General features: G+C 36.5%; 1 protein-coding gene and 1 pseudogene across 1 annotated transcript in view; both read right to left on the reverse strand.

Moving 5' to 3' along the window:
- Positions 1–21328, reverse strand: part of ADAMTS6 (ADAM metallopeptidase with thrombospondin type 1 motif 6) — a 297675-nt gene that overhangs the window by 195601 nt on the left and 80746 nt on the right. The window lies entirely within an intron of this gene.
- Positions 17488–18258, reverse strand: LOC118016849 (annotated as a pseudogene).

The raw sequence follows: 21328 nt of genomic DNA on the forward strand, positions 1-21328 counted from the left end.
AAAGGTTAAATTACTGTTTAAAATCAAAATGGTAAACAAAAGAAGAATTAAAAATGATTAAATGTATTAGGAAGATAGGTGTACAGTCAGTGGTTTAAATCAGTAAAACTGGGACTCCTGGGTGGCTCAGTTGGTAAAGCATCTGCCTTCAGCTCGGGTCATGATCCCAGGGTCCTAGGATCAAGTCCCACATCAGGCTCCCTGCTCAGCAGCGAGCTTGCTTCTCCCTCTGCCTGCTGATCCCCCTGCTTGTGCTCTCTCTCTCTCTCTCTCACATACACACAAATAAATAAATAAAACCTTAAAAAAATAAATCAGTAAAATTATTATCCATAAGAGAAGCAAATAAAAGAGAATATCTAAAATTGACAAATCAAAAAGTTATGGTAGGGTTGCTGGAGTGGGGTGGGGGGTGGGAGGGATGGGGTGGCTGGGTGATAGACATTGAGGAGGGTATGTGCTATGGTGAGCACTGTGAATTGTGCAAGACTGTTGAATCACAAATCTGTACCTCTGAAACAAATAATGCAATATATGTTAAGAAAAAAGAAGAAGAAAAAGATAGCAGGAGGGGAAGAATGAAGGAGGGGAAATCGGAGGGGGAGACAAACCATGAGAGACGATGGACTCTGAAAAACAAACTGAGGGTTCTAGAGGGGAGGGGGGTGGGGGGATGGGTTAGCCTAATGATGGGTATTAAAGAGGGCACGTTCTGCATGGAGCACTGGGTGTTATGCACAAACAATGAATCATGGAACACTATATCAAAAACTAATGATGTAATGTATGGTGATTAACAACAGTAAAAAATTTTTTTAAAAAGTTATGGTAAAATCGTATTATTTAGAGACAGACCACTAACTCCCAGAAGTAACAGCTGGGAAGGGATGGGTCAAGAAACTGTGGCTTATTACCATAATAATACATTATTTTAGTGTTAGAAAATTAACAAAAAAATCCTGTTCTATACACTTATCATGATGAGCACTGAGTAATGTATAGAATTGCTGAATCACTATATAGTACACCTGAAACTAATATAACACTATATGTTAACTATACTGGAATTTAAAAACTTAATAAAAAAAGTTATTTTCTACTCAAGATTGATTAAAACACAATTCATGGCCAAAAGAAATTTAGAACAGATTAGACGACAAAAATACAAATAAATTTTTTTGGTGTTTTTTACACTTTATTATTTTTTTGTAGTTTTTAATTTTATTATGTTATGTTAGTCACCATACAATACATCATTAGTTTTTGATGTAGTGTTCCATGATCCATTGTTTTCGTATAATACCCAGTGCTCCATGCAGTACGTGCCCTCCTTAATACCCATCACCGGGCTAACCAATCCCCCCTCCCCCCTCCCCTCTAGAACCCTGTTTGTTTCTCAGGTCCATAGCCTCTCATGGTTCATCTCTCCCTCCAATTCCCCCCGCCCATTTTTCCTTTCCTTCTCCTAATGTCCTCCATGTTATTCCTTATGTTCCACAAATAAGTGAAACCATATGATAATTGACTTTCTCTGCTTGACTTATTTCACTTAGCATAATCTCCTCCAGTCCCATCCATGTTGATGTAAAAATTGGGTATTCATCTTTTCTGATGGCTGAGTAATATTCCATTGTATATATGGACCACATCTTCTTTATCCATTCATCTGTTGAGGGGCATCTCGGCTCTTTCCACAGTTTGGCTATTGCGGACATTGCTGCTATGAACATTGAGGTGCATATGGCCCTTCTTTTCACTACATCTGTGTCTTTGGGGTAAATACCCAGGAGTGCAATTGCTGGGTCATAGGGTAGCTCTATTTTTAAATTTTTGAGGAACCTCCACACTGTTTTCCAAAGTGGCAAAAATACAAATAAATTTTAATATGACAGAGTATTCAATAATCATAGGGAGCCATTAATGCAGGTTTTTTTAAACCTAAAAAATGTGCGAGAAACCTCCAGGCATATATATAATTGCCATTCTCTCATATGCCACTCGTGTATATATGAAACTTAAGATCTCTTATCTTGATTTTTCTTCTAGTTACAAAGTAGAGTAACACTGTCATCCTCAACTGAAGAATATTGTATTTCAAATTAGCATAATGATATTGTACTCACAAACAATCCAAACTACTCATCATTGCCTATATGGCTCTAAATGATCAGTCCTTGCCTCTCAGTACTACATTCCTTCTCACTCACTATGAACTAACGGCACACACCAACCTACATTCTTCCACAAATATGCAAGGCTTATTTCTACCATACGATTCTTCCCTATATCTTCATATGACTGAATGAAACTTACCTTACTAGTACATCCCTGCATTCCATAATCAGTCCTATAGTAATAGCAAGCTTAACATTATGTTGTTACCTACAAGGTATGTGTTAGCCTAAAACACTGTTAGTAGTAAAGAAATGACTCAAAATATATGTTTTTTGTGCAAAGTGTTACTAGTTCCCATAGGAATTGTCTCTTTAGACTTCACAACAACCTGCACAGTGTAGAAAGTGAAAAGGTATTATTTTCATTCAATGATTGTGCAAACTGAGATTTACAGAAGTCAAATAATTTACCAAAGACCATATGGCTAGTAAGCAGGGACACAGGGTGAGATTTTAAACTCACCCATTTCGAAAAACAGTCCAGTGCCCTTATCATTTGTTAAAAATGACACACCGAAAACATTTACTCTTAAAAGGCAGAAAATTTGAAGATTCTTGTCTCCAGCACAGAATCACTATAGAGCATTGGGTAAACATGAACTCTCACTATTCTGTAATTCCTAAATAAAAATGACTGTGATATTCTAATGATTTCCAATGATTCACAATTGGAAAATGCTTAAATATCCTCAGATTAAAAACTGTGATGTTACAAATTCTTCATATTTGTGTATTCATTCATTTATTCAACAGATAATGAATGAGAACCTCCCCTGTGCTAGGCACTGTACTGGGTTCTGTGAATAGAGCAATGAATTAAGACACACAAGGTTTCTATTTCTTTGGAAAATAGAAGGCAATTACTGTCCCTACGACAAATTTGGGTAGTGTGAATTTTAGTGAATATTGATACTATAGCACAAATGTGTACCAAAAAACCAAACTTCTCTATCAAAGAGTATGTAAACCTTTCCTCCCAATAGATTATTAAATTCTAAAAGTAATAAGTATCTAAATAATGTTAATTTACTTCTCTTTGTGAAACATCTAATAGAAAAAATTAAGCTACTAAATATTTAATTTTATTCAACTAATACACTCACAAATTGTTTAAGATTTATGTATGTTAGACATTCTACCAAAATTCTTTTGAGCATGTGCAATATACTAGGAACTATTTAAGGATTCTAAACTTTGATGAAAACATTTTACCCCTATTTGTGAGACAATTAAGAAATTGTATGCCACTTACGACTAAGGTATACAAACTCATTGTTCTTTTTGGACTGGTCTCAAATGCAATGTTCACGGCTTCTTCCATACACGTTCTAATTTTCTTTCCCCTTATCTATTCTATCATCTTTCTATACACATAAGACATATCCAAGATCCACCTTATCCAGGAAGTATTTTCTGCTGACTCTTCGGTTGATCTCTCTTTTTGAGCTTCACCTGCACGTCAATTATTAACTATATATTCCTTCATATTTTTATGTGTACATCTACTTGTATAACATGTTTTCTCATCTATAAAATGGGAAAAAATAATAATAACTATAGCTCCTAGTTACTTTGTGGATAAACTTGGGTATTGCATATATACTGTGCATATTAGCACAGTAAGTGCTTAATAAATGTTACTGATATTTTAATTATTGTTGCTTTTAATAGGAATAAATAAGCGTAAACTAATTGATTAGGTTAGTCTCATTCAGTGGTTAATGGAAATTGGTTTTTTGCAATTATGTTTGATAATACTAGTAACTTCTTTTTCTTTCATCTCTTTATTATAACTTAATCACAAATTCCAAATTTTACATCAGCAAATTGCATAATTTAGAAATGACAATAACTCTTTTACTAAATATTATGAAGTAAGCAACAATATCCTATTCTTGTAGATTCTCACTTAATTTAATTCACAAAATAGACACTGAAAGATGATATTTGTAGCATTATAATGTAGCTAATAGCAAACTGGGAACTACCTTGCAATTTATTCTGAATCTTCAACAAGGTTTCCTTGGAGGTTGCCAACCTAAAAACTCACTAGCCCCAATGTAGTTAAGATAAATGAAGTGTCAGGAAAGATTTTGTGGCAAGTATAAAGGCCTATTTGGCTGGTAATTTTTCTCCATCTGCCAATTTACAAAATCTTCAACCTTTCTTCCAAAAAAACACCATTTTTTTTTTTTTGTTTCCTGAGCACTAGTTATAAATCAAATTAGAAATCCCCAAAGTGCTCTTGCTGCTTGTTGGCCAAATCTAGTATATCTCCTAATTTATTCAGATTCTTCCTTGCCATTTACATTATTTCAAAGACTAAAAAAAATTTTGAGCAAAAATCCTGATGGCCCCTCTTGTGGACTTATCGTAATACAAAGGTTTGTAGTAAGGTAATGTGGGGATGTTCTGTCACAAAATCATCATAATGATGTAAGTATCAATATGAATATACTATGAAAATGAATCACTGCATGAATAGTTAAAAGACATGATGACGGGCGCCTGGGTGGCTCAGTCGTTAAGCTTATTAAGCGTCTGCCTTGGGCTCAGGTCATGACCCTGGAGTTCTGGGATCAAGCCCCTCATCGCATCGGGCTCCCTGCTCAGCGGGGAGCCTGCTTCTCCCTCTCCCACTCCCCGCCCCCTGCCTGTGTTCCCTCTCTCTGTCTCTCTCTGTCAAATAAATAAATAAAATCTTAAAAAAAAAAACATGATGACAGTGATATGTTAAAACTGTACAAAGACAAGGCAGTAATCCAAGGTAGAGGTTTTTTTTAGACACAAAGAGCAAGGCTGTCAAATTCAGAATGACCCTCAAAATAACAAAATAGTTAAAAAATTTGTCTTCACCTAGGATTTCAACTTCCATTATCAACTTACTCGGTTCCTATGGTACACAAGACACGATTCTACTCTCACCAAGGAATCATTATGGCAAAAGGGAATTTGAACTGTGACACCAACATTTGGCATTACTGAACCAAGAAAAAAAAATTGACTAAAGTAAAAATAGCCTTTCCCACTCAAATCAAATACCTTCCCTAAATCCACCTTAGCTTGTCATGGCACTTAGCCACTTAAGATTTTAAAATCGTGACCACTTAAGAGAGAAGACACAAAGCCACCTTGGACAAATAGAATTATATTTACTCTGCTGATGAGAAAGAGTAAAACAGAGAGTAAACAAGGGAATTCAAACACCTTCTCTAAAGCATGGCCAAGATGCTGTTTTAATTTCATTAACATGATCAGTTTCATTTTAATTAAATTTTTGGAGTTTGTATCAGTATTATAATAGGACTAGGAACATGTATAATAAAACTAATAATATACACTCTTTAGGTATGAGATGCTGTCATAAGCTTGGATTATATATTTTAATTCTGTTTATTTTACAAAGTGCTTCCTTCATCTCCTAATTTCATGTGTCCATTCCTAGCTCCTAGCTCAAACACAAACACACACATCTTCATAATAAAGTGAGGCTAAGAAACCATTCACATTAGGAGAAGTTTTTTCTTAGTACCATGGCTCCTACCTTTAATAGACATATTTTTAGCTTAAATTTAAATGAGTAAAAGTTCACATGATTTCGTGCTTGCTTCAGCAGCACATACACTTTAAAAAATTATTTCAAGATTTTGTCAATTTATTTCATACACCCAACTCATTAAAATGATAATTATTTTGCAAGCTTCACCGCCAGAAAAATACAAGGAATCACAAGACAGACACACAAATGGAGAGCAAGACACAGACATTGTTAATAATAATCCACTGAAATATTCTCTGTTGCAAACATTTTCCCATCCCCCCTCTGTTGCAAATATTCTATCTTGAAAATAAAACATTTCTGTTTACCTCTTGCTAACTAGCTATCCTCAAAAGAACTCTTATCTCAGCAAATAGGAGAACTGCATTCTATTCCTGGTTGTGACGTGTCAGTGAACCTCTCTACAATTATGTCAAATGAGGACTGCTATTATTTCCCCCTTGTTTATTTCAAAAGCATATTCCATAAGAATGGAAGGCATGCAATATGAAAGGAACAACCAAACAATAGGACCCCACCTCCTAGACCCAGAGAGCAGCTTATTAGCCCTAAAGACCCAGGCTTTTCAGTTCTTGTCCTAGGGACAATATTTTGCACTTTTCTTGTTTAGCATTTAATATCTTTTATTTATATGCATTTTTATCACTTCCAAGGACCCTCTCTTCAAATTAATTCAAGCCAGTGACACCATAATAACATCTATCACTTGCTCAACCTCTACCTTGCTGGGAAGCTGGAATTTATTAAGGATTTTAAGTGCCAACCAAATATTGATGCAGCTGCTCCCTGAAGTTTTAGGGTATGTTAAAATTGTGTGCTTTGGAGAATGAACATTGAAGGTGCTCAGCTTTCTATATCTCCTCTCCTTCCACGTCTCAACTCACTTTTATTTAGCTTTATACTTTTTTAAGTAAGCTCTACACCCAACATGGGGCTTGAACTCACAAACCCGAGATCAAGAGTCACATGCTCTACTGGCTGAGCCAGCCAGGTGCCCCAATTTAGCTTCATATTTTATTTTATTTATTTTTGTTTAATGATTTTATTGACTTATTTGAGACAAAGAGAACCAGAGGGGAGGGGTAGAGGGAGAAGGAGAATTAGACTCCCGTGCTGAGCAGGGAGCCAGACAGGGGCTCATTCCCAGGACCCTGAGATCATGACCTGAGCTGAAGGCAGATGCTTAACCGACTGAGCCGCCCAGGCGCTCCTATTTTATTTTTTTAAAGATTATATTTATTCATTTGAGAGAGAGAGAGGGAGAGCACGCAAAAGCAGTGGGGAGGGGCAGAGGAGAGGGAGAAACAGACCCCCTGTTCAACAGGGAGCCCAACATTGGGCTCGTGGGGCTTGATCCCAGGACCCTGACTGAGATCATGACCTGAGCGGAAGGCAGACGCTTAATGGACTGAGCCATGCAGGTGCCCCTAGCCTTATATTTTAAATGACTATATCACATACTCTCCAGGAGTACCAAGATTATTAATGAAATAGCCCCTAATGCAGATTAGGATTCACTAACTAGGTTTGGCATAGAGTTTGCTATGGGGTGTGGTAGGGGTGAAGGTAGAAGAGGAGAGTGTTAAATAAAAAAGCATAATTAATAAAATTTACTGGATTCAAAACTAGGTATAAAACTAATCCACAATTACTTGAGCAGAAATTAGACAGATGACTTTGTAAAAAAATTAATGAAATTGCAGGTTTTAAGGCAATACGTTTGTAATTCAGAAGCAGTTTCCTTATTTATTCACACACACTGAGAGTTTATCATTACAAAGCACTGTGATCTAGTCCTTTAATCCAGAGACCTAAGAAAGATAGTGAATGTTATTAGAGTTCAGAGCAGGAAGAGAATATGACCTTGAAACAATTCCACATTTATTTATTTCATATATAAAAGTTGCTAAAAATACACCCTTAATGATATATCTCTTTTATAAGACATTTTATATTTTTTAATTGTTTACTTTTGCTGATCTAATGCCCCTTTAAAGTGAGCTTTTGCTACATGTCATCCTATCTTCTCTCTACCATGTAAGCTCCTGTAAGAACTTAGTGAATTCTGTAGATCCTCAGTGATGATTTGCAGATAAAGATTATAATGTATCAACCTCTTTTGGGACCATCTAGAAGTGATTCAGTTGGCCCATAAATATAAATCTCTTAATGAAAGAGGGGAAGCTGGCCTTCAAAACAAAGACTACAGGCTAGAGAAAGAAAAAAAAAATTAGTGAGAACAAGATGGCTTAAAATAGTTTATACAAACATGAAATGAGTTTTGTTTGGATTCTAAATTTGCAGTGAATTGACAACCCATTCTACCCCAAAATTCTTCTTTATAAGATGTACAATTATGCTGAATGTCTCAGTATTCCAAAGACACTCAAATAGCTACTACCATCCACCTTAAAAAAATTGTTTTAAATATATACATGAATTTGGTACTCAAAGTTCAGTACCAATACCACTTCATAGAACCAGGCACCTCAGTTTCAACCTACAACTCCCAAACTGTTTCCGTTTCTACACCACTGCAACTAACAATCCTGCCAGACTGCACAAAACCATTCAGTGGTTTTGTCTGATGTGGAAAAAAGTCCATGAGGGACTAGGAGGTGCCACCAAATTCATGCCAGGATAAAGATCTAAGTCAGTTGGGCTAGAAATTGGTGCCTTAACCCAATGCATCACCTTATTTCCATTCCCTATCTTTTTGAGTAAAAATTATTTTTACCATGGTAATTTTGTATTTATCAGTCAAACAAAAAACTGCTTTGTACGAAGGAATGCTAGTGTACCTGAAGGAACCGTTCTGGTAGGTTTTTGGAAGAGTTCATTTTTCTAACGTTAAAACTTAGGCTGCATAGTGATCAACAGGGGACTGTGGTTGGCTGAGGAGAACATGAAGTTAGCCTGTCAGGACGTCCGAGTTCTAGTTCTGCTGCCACCAGTAACTAATTATAATCTCTTTAGCAAGTCATCACACTGTGCCATAATTTTCCCACACTGGCTCTCAACTTCACCGCATTGCCAGGAGAGCCAGATGAAATATTCCAAATGAACAGAAAAGTACTTAATGAACTTAATAAATTAACCAATCAAAATTAATAAAATAACTTAATTTCATTGGTTTTTTTAACCCAGAGAAAATTCTATCAATAAATATTATCTGTCATCCAAAAAAAATTATCCAAGGCTAAGTACTATTCTGAGACTGTTTCCTTAAAAACCAAATTATAAATCTAGAAAAGTAAACATAGCTCAAAATCATTTCTATAAATACTTATATTAATTCAATGATGAAAAATAGAGCTTGAAGAGTACTCCCTCTGTTTCAGATGACAGTTGCCATAACAGCAGGAATTACTAGGCTCACTTCTTCCAATCACAGTTTCTCTTCTCTCTTGGTAACCTTTTATTGACTTCAGAAGAGATTTTTGCCTTCAGTAGGGGGAGAGACAAATAGAACTCAGTCTACAATTTTCACTCCAGGAGAGAAGTCACTTATGAATGTGATTTTAAAACCAAATAAAGCTATCCTATTTCAGTAGAGAAGTTTTCTAAAATGGAAGCTTTTAAATATCACTGAATAAAAATAATTTTTTGCTGTAAATTTGGCATCAAAGAATATAGAAGGAATACATAATAAACCCCGGTTTATCCAAAACTCAAAAGGTAAAATTAAAACAACAAGCATCTTTCCATGGTATTGTATAATCTGGATTTCATAAAGATGTACCCAAGTCAATGCCGGAGCCTGCCAGAATTTCTGATTCATCATATATTAAATTATATTCAAAGTAATTTTCATATTAAGTACTAATTGTAGTCTAGCTCTGCAAATGCATACTAAACCATGTATAAAAACATTATAATTCTCATGTAAATGAAATACCTAATTCTCTACCTTTTTGGAGAAAAAATAGAGAATACTATAATAAGTTACTAATATAAACATAAACTGCTTCAAATGCAGGTATGACTATTTTTCTATATTTAAGCCAATATAAAATACTAAAATGGTTTAATCTATGGCCAACTGGTTGTAATAAGAGCTCCAAACTCTTTTTTTCAATTTTTAAATTTTAATTCCAGTATAGTTAGTATACAGTGTTATATTAGTTTCAAGTGTATAATATAGTGATTCAATAATTCTACATATTACTCAGTGCTCATCATAACAAACTCTTTCATGCTTGGAAAATTACATATCCCTTATGCCTAGACTGCAAATAATGCTATTCTGGCAAATTTTAAAGTTAGCATTAGCAAAGTAAAAGAAAATTTTAGCATTAATATGAATATTTAAAATTCTTATCTTTTCCCCCAAAAATGATACTTTCAGGTATAAAAATGCGAAGTTTATTCTTATTTCATTTCAGACCAATACTTATTCCTCTTTTTGGCAATGAGTGTTTCAACATCTTGAAAATGCATTTGAGCTTATTTTAATATTATTGACTTCTTTCATCAAATCTAAAAGGGGGTTAAACATAATCCACAAAATGCAAATAATTTTTGGAAGCATTTCTTAGTGGACTTCTATGCTGTAACATATTCAATTAAGGATAAGAGACTTTTAAGTAATCTTTAGGGAAAGCCACCTGCCAAACAATACAATGTTCATGGTAAGAAAATTATCTTTGGGATTTGTAATTTCAAATCAAAATAAATCATCAACTTCAAAAAGAATGATTTTCTGTGTCAAATAGAAATGTTAACATTGTGAAAAGCTTGTACCTATGAATCATTTAAAAATCATCCCAGGATATTTCAACTTGATCTAAGCCATAACTGGAAATTTTCAGAGCCAACTGCAAGCTACCTTTACAGTCTATTTTGAATTTAGAAAAACTGAAGTGCAAAAATCACATGAAGATATGATAAGGAGTCTGGTGTTCTGAACTCCTGTCACCTTGCCAAACACAGTTCACCATCTAAGAAGCCAACCTCTCTGTGTTTGTTAAGGGCACAGATATCCTCCATTTGACTGTAGGATATGGTTCTCTCTCTTCAAATATTGATGTGAAAGCCTTTTGGCTAAGTATAAGGACAATTTTTCCCTGGAGAAACTGCAGCTGTGAGAGTTGACCTCAGCCTTTTAAGACCAAAAGATTCTGTCTGGGAAAATGACTTACTGATTATCACAGTTAGCCAGAATAAAAGGCCTCAGTCTTCAGAGATTCTTCACTGGATAACTGCTGTCTTTTAGTATTCTTAATATATCATAAAGTACCACCATACTGCACAACTCCAGAGGATAACATTCATAGAGAATACAATGAGGGTATGCTCCCTGGAGTTCTGAAATTTAGCCCTGGTATTGCCATCATCAGTAAAGCTTTCTTGCTTTCTTGTTAAGTTCTGCTTATGAAATCTGGACTTATTTAATGATATAGTCTACTTACTGTAGATATGCTGCCCAGATCAGATCACCTTACCAATTTATAGTTCTTGCCAGCCTGATAAAGATCGGTACTCTTATATCTAACCTACAACACCTATTCCTGCCTTTCAAAAAGGGATTTTGCTTGCTCAAGGCCAAGACAGAGAAAAATTCTACTTAACTTCTACTGAAATCAAAAAACTGATCACTCATGATAAATACTATAATGTAGTATAAAGACCACTCACAGGAGTGAGAAGATCTTACTTATATGCCTCAGATCACTGGTCTATAGGTTAGGGACAATAATATAACTGTCTTAACCATTTCATAGAATTATTATGATAATTACCAGAAAATATGCCAAAGTGCTCTATAAGCTGAAACCCAGTATGTAAACATTATTTTGCAAATACATAAATCTTTAATGGAAAAGTCTTCTCAATATTAACTGAACACAGCAATGTTAAATTATTTAGAACAGAATTTCTAAGGGTTCATTTGTTTAGAGGACCATATTTAGGGTGTCTTTTTTCAAATGGGTTATTTTTTTAATATAAAATTTGCTCAGGGGCGGGGCACCTGAGTGGCTCAGTTGGTTAAGCGATTGCCTTCGGCTCAGGTCATGATCCTGGAGTCCCGGGATCGAGTCCCGCGTCGGGCTCCCTGCTCAGCAGGGGGTCTGCTTCTCCCTCTGCCCTCTTCCCTCTTGTGCTCTCTGTCTCTCATTCTCTCTCTCTCAAATAAATAAATAAAATCTTAAAAAAAAAAATTTGCTCAGGGGCGCCTGGGTGGCTCAGTCGGTTAAGCGTCTGGCTTCAGCTCAAGTCATGATACTGGCATCCTAAGATGGAGCCCCACATCAGGCTCCCTGCTCAGCGAGGGGTCTGCCTCTCCCTCTCCCACTGCCCCTCCTCCCCACTTGTGCTCGTGCTCTCTCTCAAATAAATAAATAAAATCTTTTAAAAAATTAGCTCATATATGAACTAGAGAAGCATGTGATGTAATTTCTTTCTACAAGGTAAAATAAAGGTTGTTAGATTATAATACACAACAGTGTCTTTGCCTGCTAATTGTTTCACTTAGGTACAGACTTTTTAGCAGTTTAGAGATTTCATATAATACATTTATAGTTTCAGGGAATGTGCATTCCTATATAATCAATTGCTAGCAGATTTCTGGTTCTGTTTTTGAATTTTATAGTCATCAAATAAAACCCAAAACATCACTTTTGATGCCATCAGCACAAAGTGATCAACTAAACTTAAAAAACAAAAATCCATTTGTTCCAGGTTTAAACCCAATCATTTTATCAGATCTCAGATAAACTTGCTTCTAAAACTAACCTGAAAAAAATACAGCTAACCTGGTAAATGCAATCTCCTAAGAGACAAAGGGATGCAAAACATTTAGTGTTATATAAAGGTAGAAGTGAGAATTATTATTCTAAGAACCCTACAACAATTAACTTACTAATGGTAATGGTAAAATGTTTGGCAGGCCTTATATAAGTAACATCTCTATCCTTTCATTCTGATTATGTCTTAAAATAGTCAAAAAGGAAGGAGAAAAAGTGAAAAGAGAGAAGAAAATACTTAATATAAAAATTCTACCAAATCTACCAATGATCCAGACCAAGAGTATATGAACAAGAATTTAGTCATACCACCTCAGTCAGCTGAGTAAAATGCTTCAACCACTACTGATTTTCTTGGCCTTGTGGACTTACACTCTAAAAACCATAACTCTGCTATAAAAGATGTGTGAGACTCTATGCTATGTAGGATGTGTGAGACTCTTATATAACTAGTATGTCCATTATAGTCTACTTCCATCAAAATCCATGCTCCTAAACCTATTCTCTTAATGATCCCATATTCTCACAAATTGGTCATAGATTTAAAATGCAGGTTATTCTAAGTGTTAAATCAGTAAAGTCTAAATTCAATACATCTAACCGCTGTTCTTGCAGTCAGTACAAGTTCCAGAGGATACCTCCCACGCCATGATCTGCTACCATGTCCAGTAGTAGAGCTGCTCTATTCTATAAATACTGTTGTTTCTGATAACTTTGAGGGCGGAAAAATGAAAGAAAATAAATTACAGAAGTCTATCCAAAAGGCATGGAAAACAACCAAGACAGATTCTCTTCTTTCTAAGCTTCCATTCCAAGAAAAAGAAGTGAGGGTAAGGGGAGACTCAGGCCAATTAACGAAGCACCTGCCTGGCTCAGTCAGAGGAACATGTAATTCTTGATCTTGGGGTCATGAGTTCAAGCCCCACATTGGGTGTAGAGATTAATTAATTAACTAATTTATTAGAGGCCAGTTAATATATGAACCAAGACAAGGAAATGGAGAACAATATGTGACACCAGAGTCCTTTAAAATATTACAAAGATAATCATGGAAGTGAGACATTAGTACTAATAAATGAATTCAGTAAAGTTGCAGGATTAAAAAATACACAGAAATTGGGTGCTTTTCTACATAGTAATAATGAAGTAGCAGAAAGAGAAATTAAGAAAATAATCCCATTTACAACTGCACTAAAAAGAATAAAACACCTAGGAATAAATTTAACCAAGGAGGTGAAAGACCTGTACTCTGAAAACCTTAATAAGACAATGATGAAAGAAACTGAAGACACAGAAACAAATGGAAAGATACCTCATGTTCATAGGTTGAAATAATTAATATCATTAAAATGTCCATACTACCCACAGCCATCTACAGATTCAATGTAATTCCTATCAAAATACCAATAGTATTTTTCACAGAACCAGAATAAATAACACTAGATTGTATGGAACCACAAAAGACCTTGAATTTCAAGTTAAAGCAATTTTGTAAAAGAAGAACAAAGCTAGAGGTATCACAGTCCCAGATTTCAAGATATACAACAAAGCTAAAGTAATTAAAAGAGTATGGAACTGGCACCAAAATAGACACAAAGATCAATGAAAACAGGAGAGTGAGCCCAGAAATAAACTCATGTTTATAGGGTCAATTAACCTATGACAAAGGAGGCAAGAATAGGCAATAGGAAAAAGTCTCTTCAATAAATGGTGTTGAGTAAACTGAACAGCTTTGTGCAAAGAAATGAAACTGGACCACTGTCTTACACCAAACACAAAAATAAACTCAAAAGAGATTCAAGAATTAAATGTGAGACCTGAGACCATAAAACTCCTGAAAGAAAACATAGACAGTAATCTCTTGGTCATCATCCTTAGCAACATATTTATGGATATGTCTCCTCAGGCAAGGGAAACAAAAGCAAAAATAAACTATTAGGACTACATCCAACTGAAAAGCTTTTGCGCAGCAAAGGAAACCATTGACAAAACAAAAAAGCAACCTACTGAATGGGAAAAAATATTTGCCAATGAAATATCCGATAAGAGGTTAATATCCAAAATATATAAAGAACTTACACAATTCAATACCCCAACAACAAATAATCTGATTTAAACATGGGCAGAGGACCTGAATAGACCTTTTTCCAAAGAGGACATACAGATGGCCAACAGACCTGTAAAAGATGCTTGACACCACCAATCACAGGGAAATGCAAATCAAAACCACAGTGAGATACCACCTCATACCAACCAGAACGGCTAGCATCAAAAAGACAAATAACAAGTGTTGGTAAGGATGTAGAGAAAAGGTAACCCTCACGAACCTCTGGTAGGAATGTAAATTGGTGCAATGATTGTGAAAAACAGTACTGAGCTTCCTCAAGAAATTAAAAATAGACATGTCATATGATCCAGTAATTCCACTACTGGGTATTTACTCAAAACAAAAACACTAATTAAAAAGGTATATGCACCCCTATGTTTTTTGAAACATTATTTACAATAACCATGATATGGGAACCATCAATAGATGAATGGATAAAGAAGATATGGTATATATATAATGGAGTATTAGTCATAAAAAAAGAATAGGACCTTGCCATTTTCAACAACATGGATGGATGTACAGGGTATTATATTAACTGAAATAAGTTAGGCACAGAATGATAAATACCATATGACTCACTTATATGTGGAATCTAAAAAACAAATGAACAACAACAAAAGCAAAGAGAGATGGGATCAGAAATAGAAAAAACTGTTGGCTGCCAGAGGAGAAAGGATTGCGAGGACAGGTGAAAGAGGTGAAGGAAATTAAGAGGTGCAAATGTCCAGTTATAAAATAAATAAATCACAGGAATGAGAAGTACAGCATAGGAAATAAAAATAATAATATTGTAATAATGTTATATGGTGACAGATAATAACAACACTTTATCTTGAATTGGAATTAAGTCACCTTTAACAGTCCAACTCCAGATCCTTAAATGAGAACATTTATCAGTAGATATTGCACTTATTGTAGGTAATATTTCTAAAAACTATAAGATGATACTAAAATTTATAAGTTAAATCTGATTTTTCTCACAGTCACAACAATGAACTGAAGGTCTGAAAAGGTCTGAAAAATTTATTCCCCAACTGCTGTCAGTCCTCTCTGGGAATTACTCTGTTGTATGGATCAATTTGCCCAAGATCATACCCCCTTCCTGGGGACAGCTGACGTCCAATGACTGGTGAATGAAGGAGTACAAAGATCTAGCCTCCTTACCATAAACGGGAACAGCTCGAATAGCCTCCCCATGGGATTGGCTGAGGCGATTGTTGGGACTACTGCAATTTCTCCTTTGGCCCAATCCTGATTCGTTACCTCCCACCATAGGTATAAATTCCACAAGTTCTCATTAGCAAACATCCTTCATATTAATCCTGCTTCCTGGGGCACCAACCTACCAATCTGCAACTGTTGCAGATAAATCAAACGAGATTACATATTTAAATCAAGCAAGACTCAATATATAACCAGTCACATAAAATTCTATTTAAGATCATACTATATCATATGCTACTGCACAAAATTCTCTTTCTCAATTTAGAATTTCTATTTTAAAAAAACTGAGGCTAGGTGGCTCAGTTCGTTGAGTGTCCACTCTTGGTTTCTGCTCATGGTCTCAGGGTCGTGAGAGCAAGCCCCAAGGAGGGCTCCTAGCTAAGGCGGAGTCTGCTGGAGATTCTTTCTCTCCCTCTGCTGGTCCCCCAGCTTGCACGCTCTCTCTTTCTCTCAATAAATAAATCTTAAAAATTTAAATAAATAAAAATTTAAAAAATTTTTAAAAAACAGCCAAAGGATGAACACCTACCTTCATTAAGGTCATGAAATTCAGAATGTTTAGAGGGCTATTTTGAAAGGAAAAATTTTTTAAAGATTTATTTATTTATCTTAGCAGCAGAGAGAGTGTGTGTGCACATGAGTGGGAGGTGCAGAGGGAGAGGGAGAGAGACTCTCAAACAGACTCCTCTCTGAGCTCGGAGCCCAACATGGGGCTCAATCTAATGACACTGAGATCATGACCTCAGTGGAAACCAAGAGTCAGATGCTCAACCAACTGAGCCACCCAGGTGCCCAGAAAGGAAATATTTAATAAAGACTTAAAGTCATTAACTTTTTAGAGTTGGTCCGAGTATGTCTGCTTTGCTTCCTTCTTCTAACTTCACAATTTGTATAGAAAATATGGTTATCAGAAATCAATTTGTCTATGTTTAAAAAGAGAAACTCCTTTTGCTTATTTACCCTATCATTTCACCAATAACTGGATTTCTTTTGTTTTTGTTTGATCTGTACTTTCTTCTTATTTTCTTACATAAACTGTTTTTTCTTCTTTTTTTTTAATTTAAATTTTAGGTAGTTAACATACACTGCAACATTGGTTGTTTCTGGAGTAGAATTCAGGGACTCATCACTTCCATACAACACCCAGCGCTCATCACAAGTACCCTCCTTAACACCCATCACCCACCTAGCCCCCTACCCACCTTCTTCCACCAACCCTCAGTTTGTTCTCTATCATTTGGAGTCTCCTATGACTTGTTTCCCTCTCTCCTTTTTTTCCTTTCCCCCTTCCCATATGTTCATCTGTTTCCTTTCTCAAATTCCACATATGAGTGAGATCATATGGTATTTGTCCTTCTCTGATTGACTTATCTCACTTAGCATAATACACTCTAGCCCCATCCATGTCATTGCAGATGGCAAGATTTCACTTTTTTGATGTTTGAGTAATATTCAATTGTGTATATATACTATATTTTCTTCTTTCTTTTTTTTTAGTTGAGTTTATTAGGGAAATATGAGAGGCAAAGACACCCCAAGTGACAAAAAGAAAATTCTGAAAATGTCGCTTCAAGTCAAGTGGGGGCCTTGACCTCCCCAAAAGGACAAGAAACTGGTGGGTTAGGAACAACATTTTCTGGTGGCCACCTTGCCAGGGCATAAGTGTCTCAGCCAGGACTGCCTCCCACCCCCCACCAAAGGTGGAAAGGAGACCAAGACTGTTTATAGAATCAATGCAGAGGGATTGGGAGCTGTAAGGAAAGTCAGAGAGAGAGAGAGAAAGAGAGGTGGGGAGGACCTTGACAAAGAGTCCCAGGTGTTTGGCTCGGAGAGCCTCAAATACACTGACAAACAGTTCTACAAAATGTTACTTAAAAGATAAAATGCCTAATGTTGGTTCCAGGAGCTCCCCTGGACGTCTTCCCACATGCCACATCACACACCGATGTACATGGCAGAACCCAAAGGCCATACTTTTGAAAAAAGAAAAACAAGAATAAGCCCTGTTGCTCCTTAAGAAGAGAGGAAGAAGCTGAGGCTGCTGGGGCCTTTCCCACGTTGGCCTCTATTCTGTAAAGCAACTTCCCAGCAGCAGCATGGTGTAGTTCCAGGTGAGGGTCTCACCTTTTGTCACTCGTGTTTCAGTGTACTCTATTCTCCGTTCGAGGTGTCAATTTCTCATTTGGCGTTGCAAGTCTTGAACGACAAGACCTATCAAACGAGTTGAGAAAGTCCGCGATTTTCTTGATGCTGCTAGTGATGACTTCAATGTATTCCCGGTTTGCCCAGTCCTGGTGAATCTCTCGCTGCACTGGATCCTCTTGACCCGCCATGGCTGCCACCTGACAAGGAGCCACTGCGCAGGCCTATATATACTATATCTTCTTTAACCATTCATCAGTCAATGTACATTTGGGCTCTCTCCATAGTTTGGCTATTATTGATAATGCTGCTATAAACATCAGGGTCTATGTACCCCTTAGAATGTGTATTTTTGTATCCTTTGGGTAAATACCTACTAGTGCAATTTTTGGATCATAGGGTAGTTCTATTTTGAGGAACCTCCATATTGTTCTACAGAGTGGCTGCCCCAGTTTGCATTCCCACCAGCAATGCAAGAGGGCTCCCCTTTCTCTGCATCCTTGCCAATATATGTTGTTTCCTGTGTTGTTAATTTTAGCCATTTTGACAGGTATGAGATGGTATCTCATTGTAATTTTGATTTTTATTTCCTTGATGATGAGCATCTTTTCATATGTCTGTTAATCATATGGATGTCTTTTTTGGAAAAGTGTCCATTCATGTCTCCTGCCCATTTCTTAACTGGATTATTTGTTTTTTGGGTGTTGAGTTTGATAAGTTCTTTGTAGATTTTGGATACTAACCCTTTATCAGAAATGTCATTTGCAAATATCTTCCCCTGGATTTCTTTTGGATCCTGATGTTATTCAAAACACAACTGGTTTTGGAATGCAAAGGTCAAGGCAATTGGCCTAGAATTTATTAGTCTTGAATGATTTATCATTTATTGTTTCAGTGTCACTGAATACCCATTTCAATGCTTCTTACACTTGCCTTCCTCTACTATAGTGATTAGAAAACTAAAATACTCTGAGGAATGTAATAAAATTCTAGACAATGAGACACAGCAAGAAGTTCCTCATGCAAACTTCCCTTTTTTGTAGGGAGCAGGAGTAAGCCCAACAAAAATGAGGTCTTTTATTCTTCTTCCTGCCTGGAAAGTAAATGTAATGCCTGCTAATGAAGCAGCCATATTGGGTCTGAAGCAATAAGAAAGAGGAATGAGAGCACCATGCTAAGTATAGCACAGTGGAAATACAGAAGCCACTATACCTGCCCTTGGGCTGGCTACCTCCAAACTTCTTGTTACATAAGAAAAATAATGACCTAAACCGGTAAAGAAGTCATTTATTTTTAGTTTTCCACTATATTATTTAGTAGCAGTAAGCATGTCTATGTGCTAAGAGAAACAAACTTCTTCTAATGTTAAATTATGTACAGAATTTATCATCAAGTTTTTACATAGGGACTCGGAATGTTTTCTTTGCATGTCTCCCTGCATTAGACTGTGTTAAGAGAGGTCAGGGACTGAATCATTTTCACCAACTCCTAGTATAATAATACATGAAAGGAAGGAAGAAGAGGTTGGAGGGAGGAAAGGAAATTGAGCTAGGAATAAAATGAAAGGAAACACACAGCTATAAACTGGGTCTTTGAAAGCTGTATTACTTTGGAGACAAGTTGACATGGCTTGGATAAGTCAAACTGCTACTAGGTGGTAAGTGCCCACTGCCTGTACTATTTGGTGTTGTAGTCTCATGATGTCCCAATATAGCTAATACAGGTCCAACTGGTAGGGAAGACAGGCGTGGCTCTGACTTACACAACTGAGCAGGTTCTGGGTAGTCATTGTGTTGATGACAGGTTCCAAGGGACTAGATTGGTATACTGCATCTACAAAATTAATAGTACTTTTAGCAATCTGCAAAAACACAATGCAGTGTTTAATTGATTCTACCATGCTATTTGTTGTTTCTTTGAGAGTTTCAATATTCTTTCTCTGTTCATCTTTGCAGTTTTGAAATTTGTCATCAAAAAGCTTTAAATGTTCTATCAAGATTTGTAGATAAGCATGAGCTCCTGTAAGTTTCTTAGCAAAGTCTTGGACACTAGGAACAAATCCTGAATCCACATCCCCAGAGGGCAGTGGAAAGGAGGCAGAAAGAGAGTGACATTCGTGCCCACAGCCTAGCCCGGCCAGGAAAGGCAGCAGGGACCCCAAGGATACAGGGGTGGGGGCCTACCCCTTTTCCAGACCCTTGGGGTCTACTCACTCTGCAAGTGGCCAGCAAGAAAGCCATTCGCCAAGGCTCCAACACCCCCTCAGCCACCTTGTCCCTCCAGGGGAGGGAGCTAGGTGCCCCTTCCAAGCACCCCTTTTTTTCTCCCATATGCCTAATACCCCACACTGCAATAAAATTGGTACAGCCAGGTTCACCTGGTCTCCAGGGACGGTAATCTAATTAGATATAAGATAACGGCTATCCTAGAAGGATGAATGGTTAACATATCCTTTCAGATAACCCTTTCTAAAACTCCAAGAGAGGCATTGCTAAGAAATGTCATTTGTGCAGGTGTCCTGTGTTGCAGACAAAACAAAAATCTATGTTGTAAATACTAGGAAAAGTCAATGTTTTGATACGAAAATTCAAGTCTGATGTAGTCTTATCTAGTTGAAAAACCACCCACTTATGCAGTGATAAACTGCAGAAGTTCTTTTTTTTTTAAGTAACAGAGTTTAGCAAGGTTGTGTAATTTTTTATTTTATTTACTTGAGAGAGAGAGAGAGAGAACACTTGAGAGAGAGCACAAGCAGTGGGACGGGCAGAGGGAGAGGGAGAAGCTCAATCCCAGGACCTTGGGATCATGACTGAGCCAGAGGCAGATGCTTAACCGACTGAGCCACCCAAGTGCCCCAAACTGCACAAGTTCTTATAGGAAAAGCCAGAGTCCCCCCTTAGAAAGCAGTTTTGTGTCTGTTCAAATAAAGTTAATTTAATTTAATATCATATTTCCAGAATGTTGATTTATTTTAATAGTCTAATTTCATAATGAGGCTAATAACACTTTGATTTTCTATCTTTGCTTTGTTTCTCATAATTAAACAAATATCTGCTTAAGGAGTAAGAGGTGACCCTTTCTGTTTAAGTTTATTTATTTACGTAATCTCTACACCCAATGTGGGGCTTGATCTCATGACCCTAAGATCAACAGTTGTATGTTCCCTAGACTGAGCTAGCCGGGCACCCCAAGGTGACTTCCATACATACAGAATACTACTGTTATCAGCTATGGTACAGTCATTTCATAATCTGAATTGACCTTAAACTATAAGATAATTAAAGCACTGGATTTAAAAATAATCTTGGGACACCTGGGTGGGCAGTCAGTTAAGCATCCCAATCTTGGTTTCAGCTCAGGTCGTGATCTCATG

The sequence above is a fragment of the Mirounga leonina genome, unplaced genomic scaffold (assembly GCF_011800145.1).
Source record: "Mirounga leonina isolate KUSES-001 unplaced genomic scaffold, KU_Mleo_1.0 Mir_168, whole genome shotgun sequence".
NCBI classification, from domain to species: Eukaryota; Metazoa; Chordata; class Mammalia; order Carnivora; family Phocidae; genus Mirounga; species Mirounga leonina.